Source organism: Pistacia vera, unplaced genomic scaffold, assembly GCF_008641045.1.
Source record: "Pistacia vera cultivar Batoury unplaced genomic scaffold, PisVer_v2 Contig468, whole genome shotgun sequence".
In the NCBI taxonomy this organism is placed as follows: domain Eukaryota; kingdom Viridiplantae; phylum Streptophyta; class Magnoliopsida; order Sapindales; family Anacardiaceae; genus Pistacia; species Pistacia vera.
Genome location: NW_022196299.1, coordinates 490485 through 499123, shown reverse-complemented (window position 1 = coordinate 499123; position 8639 = coordinate 490485). Strand labels below are relative to the sequence as shown.

The 8639-nt window shown below is 41.7% G+C and overlaps 1 pseudogene; it reads left to right on the top strand.

Moving 5' to 3' along the window:
* The first annotated feature begins 4074 nt into the window (after nucleotides 1–4074).
* On the top strand, nucleotides 4075–6095 carry LOC116145838 (annotated as a pseudogene).
* Nucleotides 6096–8639: the final 2544 nt, after the last annotated feature.

The following is an 8639-nucleotide window of genomic DNA, read 5'->3' as shown; positions in this document are numbered from 1 at the left end:
GCATCTAAGTCCAATGACGAGGCTATTCTTGCCAAGGCATCTGCGACAGAATTACTATCTCTAGCAATCTGCATGATCGTGAAGTGCTTGAAAGACTCGAATGTGACCTTAGCTTTCTTCAGATAACTGGTCATGTTTTCTTCCTTGGCTTGATATTCTCCCAAAATCCGGTTGACAACTAGCATGGAGTCGCTGTGAATACTGATCGCGATTGACCTCATCTCTTTTGCTAACCGCAGACCATTGAGCAGTGCTTTGTACTCGGCCTTTTGTTTTTAGTTTTGAACCTAAGTCGAAGAACACCATGGATACGAGTCCCTTCGGGGCTTAGGAGGAGAAGGCTTGCCCCAGCTCTTTTCCTGTTCGAGGAACCATCGACATAGAGGCTCTAGGTCGATAAATTATGAATAGTTTACAGGGTGACTTCACTGGCCTACTGCTCGGATTCCTAAATCGGTTGGTGTGAAAACTCCGAAATGAAATCGGCAACAGCTTGCCCTTTAATGGGCGCTATTGCCTTCGGTCTGTACTACAGATCAAACTAACTCAGTTCCATCACCCACTTGAGCAACTTACCCGAAGCCTCCGATTTTTTAAGGACTTGCCTAAGTGGGTAATTGGTCAATACATGGATTGTGTGGGCATAGAAATAAGGTCGCAACTTTCTGGAGGCAATCAGCAGGGCATAAGCTAATCGCTCCATTTCTAGGTATCGCATTTCGACGTCCAATAGTCACCTACTTGTGTAATATATCGGCCATTGAACTCTGCTTTCTTCCTGAATTAGAGATGCACTGACCGCATGCTGAGAGACGGACATATATAGGAGAAGAATTTCCTGAGGGAGAGGCTTAGACAAGAGAGATGGCTTTCCGAGGTGATCTTTAATGCTCTAAAAAGCCTGCTTGCAGTCCAGAGTCCATTCAAATTTTTTGTTGGCCTTGAGTATATTGAAAAATGGCAAGCAGCGATCTGTTGCCCTTGATATGAAGCGACTGAAAGCCGTTATTCTCCCATTGAGACTCTGAACCTGTTTTTGGTTGGTTGGGCTTCTCATATCAAGGAGAGCTTGGATATTCTCGGGGTTGATTTTTATTCCCCTTAGGTTAACCATATACCGCAGGAATTTTCCCAAGGATACTCCAAATGAACACTTGAGAGGATTGAGCTTCATTTTGTACCTTCATAGTATACTGAACATCTCAGTGAGATGTGCTATGTGATCTGAAGTGACATGCGATTTGACCAGCATGTCATCAACATAGACTTCCATCGATTTTCTTATTTGCTTGGAAAATATTCGGTTAACCAGTTGCTGGTAAGTTGCCCTAGCATTTTTTGGGCCAAAGGGCATAACCTTATAGCAAAACAACCCCTGATCTATAACAAAGAAGGTATGCTCTTCGTTCAGCGCGTACATCAAAATTTGATTATATCCCAAGTTGGCGTCCATAAAACTCAATAGCTCGTGCCTAGAGGTGGCATCGACGAGCTGGTCGATTCTCGGGAAGGGAAACTTGTCATTCGGACAAGCTTTGTTAAGGTCGGTGAAGTAAACAAAAGTTCGCCATTTTCCGTTAGGCTTTTTTACTAAGACTGGATTGGCAAACTAGCTCGGGTAAAGTGCTTCTCAGATGGGTCTGTTCAAGAGGAGATTATCTACCTCAACTTTCAAGGCAGCATATCGCTTGGAGTCCATTGCTCTTCTCTTTTGGCGAACTGGCTTGACCGCACTATCAATATTCAGGGTATGACATAAAACATTTGGGTTGATCCCAACCATGTTAGCATGAGTCCATGCGAATACGTCAACATTTTCCCTGAGGAAGCTGGTCAGGTCATTGGCAAGCTAAGGGTTGAGATTACTCCCGATTCTCAACGCTCGGGTCAACTCACTTTGATCGACCAATACCTCGGATAGGTCTTCAACCTGCCCATTGTGAGGACATTCCTGGATGCGAGGATCCATGTTATCCTCAACCGGGCTGGGCCGTGGTTCTATCCTACTAATCGCCATTGCCTGCTTGAGGATGTCAATTGGTATTCCCTTTCCCTTGCACGCCATCTACACTGCCCTTACATAGCAGTCGCGAGATGCACATTGAGATCCGCTTACTTCTCCTATCCCCATCGAGGTCGGGAACTTCATCTCCAGATGATAGATTGAGGTGACTGCCTTGAAGCTTCGCAGTAGAGGTCGTCCCAAAATGTCATTAAAAGCAAACAGACTGTCTACTACCAAAAACTCTGTCATTTTGGTCATCTCGTTGGTTTCTCCCAACGTGACCTGGAGCGAGATTGTCCCCTTGGGAATCAAATGATCCCTGGTGAAACCATAAAGAGGGATAGAGGTAGGCTTCAAATCTGCCTCGTCCAGTTTCATCTTCTTAAAGGCTCGCTAAAATAAGATATTCACGACGCTTTCATTGTCCACCAACATCCTGTGGACCTCGCACTGACCTATTTCAGGCGCAATGACGAGAGCATCCTCATGGGGATGATGCAATCACACTGCATCATTCTCGAAGAAGGTGATTTCCTCCTCTCTGCGAACCTTAGTGGGTCATGGTGCTATACTCATTACACTTATGGGGTCATGACAGGCTTCCTAAGCATACCTTTCTTGGGCACCTCGAGAATTCCCCGTGAGGTGTAGTCCTCCAAAGATAATCCCTACACAGTAGAGGCCTTTGCAACCATAACGCTTCTTCCTTGGTTCCTCTTGATTTTTCTCCCGAACGAGAGTTGAGTCATCGACATATTCTTTGAAGTGCCCTTGCTTAATGAGGTCCTCAATTGCCTGCTTGAGAACTCGACACTCATCAGTGTGATGCCCATTATCCCGATGATAGCAATAGTACTTTTTATTGTTTCTGGCTGAAGGGGGATTCTTCATGGGCTCAAGCTCTCCGAGCAAACCGGCCTCCTCTGATTTATCTAGAATAGCCGATATCGAGGCGTTCAGCTCTTGTCGCGATCGTGATGAGGAACTGGGGCATAAGATTTCTTAGGCTCGTACTGCTGCTTCTTTCTTTTTCGTTGATCGTCATTAGCCCATCTACGATCAGCCTTTCTATTCTCTCTCCGGTTGGGAGCATTGCCCAAAGGACTGGGGTTGTGGCCATTGAGAGCGGCCATGGAATTTTCAATGCGAAGGTACTTTTCAGTAAGGTTGTAGAAGTGAGTGAGGGAAACATCATCCTTGGATTTCAGTTCCTTCTACAAGTCTGTCTGCGGGCGAACTCCCACAATGATGAGAGTCCAAACGGACTCTTCAGGAGTATGAACCACTTTGTAGAGCTCCCTGTGGAACCTGTCTATATAAGATTGGAGGGATTCATCCCTCTCCTGCTGTATATTGCTCAGATAGCTTAGTGGCATTGAAAACTTCCTGTTCGCCTGGAAGTGCCTCAGAAATGTCGAGCTCATTTAAGACCATGGGCTGACTGATCCTGCTAGAAGCGACTTGAACCAGTGCTTAGCATAGGCAGTTAGGGTTACTGCCAAGCAACAATATTTTGTCAAGTCAAAGACTTGGTGGAGTTCCATGAGATCGTTGAACTAGTATAAATGATCTTATTGATTAGAATTCCCATCGAATGCTCTCATGTCAGGCATTCTGAATCTTGATAGGAGAGGAGCAACTAACATTGTTAGAGAAATGGAGATGCCTCTATGATCTGCCCTGGCTCATTCTGTTGAGCCTTGAGCTAATCTAGAGCTCGCTGTAGTTCCTCAATATGAGGCAGCGGAGCTACCTGGGGATCACTTTCCACAACGTGGGTTTGACCTTCACGATTGCGGTTGAGCAAAGATCGCAAATCGGACTCTTCCTCACCTCGGCCTGAAACTCAGGCAAACCTTGACACACGCTAGCTGGAGCTATGTGAGGACATTGAGTGATTCGGGGAGTCTTCCCTATCTCTGTAGTGGTACGAACCGACTTGCAGACGATGGGAATCCCTTGCACAACGATAATCGAAGTCGTCATTTTGACGATATTGGGAATCTCCCCACCTTGCACTTTTATAGGAGTGCTCGTGCGACATCGTGTGGGAGGGCTCATGCTAAGACATGTCGCTGAGTCGCAATACCACGGGTATTCCACTCAGGGCACGATCGGTGTTCGCTGGTCCCTTGGAGCTCTTTGGTCTGTTTTGCACCGCTTGCTTTCCCTTTCTCCAACGCGCTGTAGTGCATGCAGTATGGACTTTCACCCTTTTCCATGCTTTCACATGACCTGTAGGCGTTTTTGGCGATGGCACGCCTCATTGGATTCAGGTGGCACGACCCGATCCAATTGGTCTAGCCTTTGGCTGACTGTTTGGAGAGTATTATTGAACCTCTTTAGGTAACTCATGGCGACTGGATCGAGTCGCGAGCTTGAAGGAATATCCCTCATAATATTCTGTTGGACTAGAGGCACTTCAGGAGAAGTGTCCTCCACTATCTGGGGGATCTCTTCATTGCCATAATTGGTTCGCTCAGATTCGAAACCGCGAGCCATTTGCTATTGTGGGACCGATTAGTCAGAGATTTTCTACTGAAGAGCAGATACTAAATCACGCCCTCCTTCTAGCGGCAAACTGTTGATGCTTGATTTTAACACCAACTACTCGCACGTGTAAAATACTAAGCAGACTTAAAAGTCATACGTGATATGGGGATCTTAAATTAAATAATGGGTGAGAAGCAATATTTAAAATGCTTCAAATTCTCAAAAGCGAATCATACGTCCACTATTATTGTATTAATAAGAAAGTAAAGTTAGGTCGCGTTCAGCGAGTTGAGTTACAGTTTAGAGAAAATACAGAGAGAGAGAGAGAGAGAGAGAAAGAGAGAGAGAGAGTAAGCTATTTCAAATTAAAATGAGCCAATCTCGCAAATGAGAGGGAAGACCTCTATTTATAGTGGGAGAGTTCAAGGTAATGATTACAAAATCTGCAAGTGGGTAGGTGTCGTGCAAATCCTTCTTTGTGTCCCATTGATTACCTGCCCGAGGGATTTTTTTGACCTGTGCAGTGTTTGGACAGGTGGGTGATTTCCAACCGCTTGCTAGCCTGGCACTCATCTATTGTGCCAACAAAAGGCATGCCACTTACACTATTGCGCGATGTTACTACACCTGGATGGCACAGAACCTTCCTGAGCTCTGCATATGAATTCAATATCTAACGTCATAGGCGTCAAGGTAATGGTATTCCTCCGACGCAGGAAATTTGCGTCGAGGAATTACAATAACTATCCATACGCTGATGTCATATATGACATCAAGAGTTTGGACAGATAAAATCTGGCGCTACTAGCGCCAGAAAGCCTGTCTCCACTGGGGCTGACGCCGGACCGCATCGGTGTAGTAAATGTTATAGTTTTTAAGATTTGATATAGATTATTTGGATTATTTCCAGTTATACAGCCGCTTGCCATCGTCTGGAAACACCGAAGTTGACTATGCTGCGTAGATTGCAAATTGGCTATCCTCAAGGCTCCAATCAGTTCTTCCAGAGAATATTAAACCCAACCTAAACAATCTTGTTCTTTCAGGCCACATTTGAGGAGGACAAACAGCATTTGCTCTCGCACTCGGATACGCCAAAACTCCCCCTCAATTTTCAGTAATAATCGGCATGGACCCCGTCGCCGGGATATCAAAATGCACTGCACTCAATTCACCTCTCCTCTCCTATGACTCGTTCAACTTCTTGTCTTCCTCGATGCCCGTCACCGTGATCAGAACCAGACTGGGTGGCATAACAAAGTGTGTGGTGCTTCCCTGCACATCGGAAGGAGCCAACCATGTGGAGTTTTATAACATATGTAAATCTACTCGAGCTCATTTTGTTGCTACAGATTACGACCACATGGACATGTTAGATGATTGTCCGGTGGATTTTGGTTCCTGGATAATGTCAAAGTATTTGTGCACAAACGGAAAGTGTTCAAGGGATCCAATGAGGAGATGTGTTGGTGGAATTACGGTGGTGTTCTTGAAGAAATTTGTTGATTTGGACAGTAGTGATGATGAATTTACTAAGATTGTGAAAAACCATTATGTGGCTCCTATAAGGCTTGATCCAATGAAGTTTAACGGATAAAATCTTGCATGTCCGAGTTCATTGATCCATCTATTATACAACATATGTACTATTCGAGAGTTTACCATTGGTTGTATGTTGACGTCATTTAATAACAACCAACCACATTACTCTTTCCACCAATTGATATAATATTTTTCAACAATGCTAGATCCAATATGTTCTCTCACAACTTTCGACATGATAACTCGTTATTGGTTAGCTCATAAATGGGTAGTCAGGACCCATACAACTAGGTGAGACCTATTTTACGAATTGACCAATGATGAACTGCCACATCGGAGGTTGTGAGATTGGGTTGTGGACCTAACATTACTCTAATTATTATCATAAAAATTTTAGAGTAATGCTAGGTCCACAACCCTCGACGTGGCATTTCGTAATTCTTCAACTCGCAAAATGGGTTATGCTTGTCCATTGCAAGTTAACCAATGACGAGCTATCACATCAATGGTTGTGAAAGAAGATTGTGGACATATCATTATTGAAAATTTTAAATTAATAACTACCAACCACATTCATGATAAAGATATATAAGAGAAAAGAAAAAAATAGAGTTACATTTTGATAATAATTTTCAACTTTTCTTATATATGGTTGCTAAGGTTGGAATCGGCCTTTAGTGGAAGCTATTGGCTAGATTATGGGTTTTATAAGGGTAAAACGGTTATTTTCAAATTTAACATAATTTCATTAACATATTTTGCTAAATTTTAATATTTTATTTTTTATTTTTCTTACAAGTATTGAGATGGGTAATTTCTCTTATGATAAAGTTAGGAGTAAACACTTAAAAGATAATCTCCACCACAGACACAGTTACAGAGAGTGTGGTGTCGGTTAAATGAATCAAACAGAAAAATATATATGATGTTATCTGCCAGCTTGAAACTTGGAAAGATGGATAATGTTACCTTTTTTTTTTTTTTTTTTTTTTAGTATTAAAAACAAAGAGCAATAGGTTTTTTTGGGTGGGACAAAGGTGAAGAGGAGATTATTAAAGCTTACATATATGTATGTTAAATTTGAACGATAGTTGATAAAGTGTAGTTCATTGTAGGAAAGAAAAAATATACCTTTTTGACTCCTTAGTCCTTACTAGGCTTCTCTGTAATAATAAAGATATTGTAATTTAGGTCCTTACTAGGCTTCTCTGTAATAATAAAGATATTGTAATTTAGTTTCTGTATTTTTTAATAAGGAAATAAAAGGATTAGTTCATTCGAGAATTTGATTAACCATTAAAGATTGAAAAGCTTACATTATATATGCATGCATGATTCACATTATGGAACATAACTAGCTTCAAGCTCAAGTTAATTTACTGGGTCCAATACCAAAAATCTTGGCCACTAATCACTTTATATTATGCTTTCTTCTTCTTCTTCTATTTTTTTTTTTTTTTTTTTTTTGGGTAATCGAAGTGTTCGGGCTACGCTTGCGTGCACCTCAATTCATCTCTTGGGGTCAATTGAACACCCTACAAGCCTAAAGGTCCAGATAAGCCGAAAAGGGTTCATAGAATATCCTACAAGTCTAAAGAACCAAGTAAGCTGAAATGTTATTTATATTATCCTTTTTTTTTTTTTTTTTTTTTTTTTTTGGTAACTAGGGTGTCCCGCTAACTTGTATACCCCTTAACTAATTTCGTAGAGTCTATTGAACATCCTACAAATCCAAAAGAATAGACAAGCACAATGTTATTATCGTAGGTGGCTTCAAGATTTAACCTAGGAACTCAAGAAATAGAGCAAATCTCCTTAACCGCTAGACGAATCCCTTCGATTATATTATCCTTTATTTTAATATATTATTCAGTCACAAATTTTTAAATATACCAAAAATCTTCTTTTTTATCTTTATCTTTATTTTTTTTCTCTCTTTTTTTTAATATTTTTTTTTCCAATTGCACAGTCACTAAGATTGTAGAATAAAATGATACTTACTAGTACTTGGTGGCTGCTACTTCAAATCAATATTGTAATTCTTCTTCTTCTTCTTCTTCATCTTCATCTTCGTAGCTCTTTAATTTAAAGTCTAGCAAGAGCAGTAACGGGTTCACTGTAGATGCAAAAAATCTACCATCATGAAAATAGGGTCTGATCCTGTGAGATTGAGGCCACTGACAATCCGCTAGACCTGCACACATGAAAGGGCAAGCGTGAAGCTTCCGGAAAACACCGGGGTGGTGTTTACCATAGGCACTCTGACGCTTAAGTCAGCAAGGCTGAAAGAGATTTAATAAGAATTAAGGAGAAGAAGAATTACTAGGAGTCTTGTCGGAGGCTAGGACTACGACGGAGGCGTCAGGTTTTTGGGAGCAAGAACTTAGGAGCAAATAAATGGTTTTGAGTAGTGTCGATTGACTGTGGGAGATTGCCCCCTAATGAGAGGGCGAGCTTCTGTTTTTATAGTGAACCCAAGGGGTTGGAATCCTAGTAGGACATTGAGTCCTATTTTGGGAGATAATCCCTATCATGAAAGAGATATGATCTCTTGACCTTATCAGATCAAGTTTAATAGTTTGAGTAAGATTTGAAATCT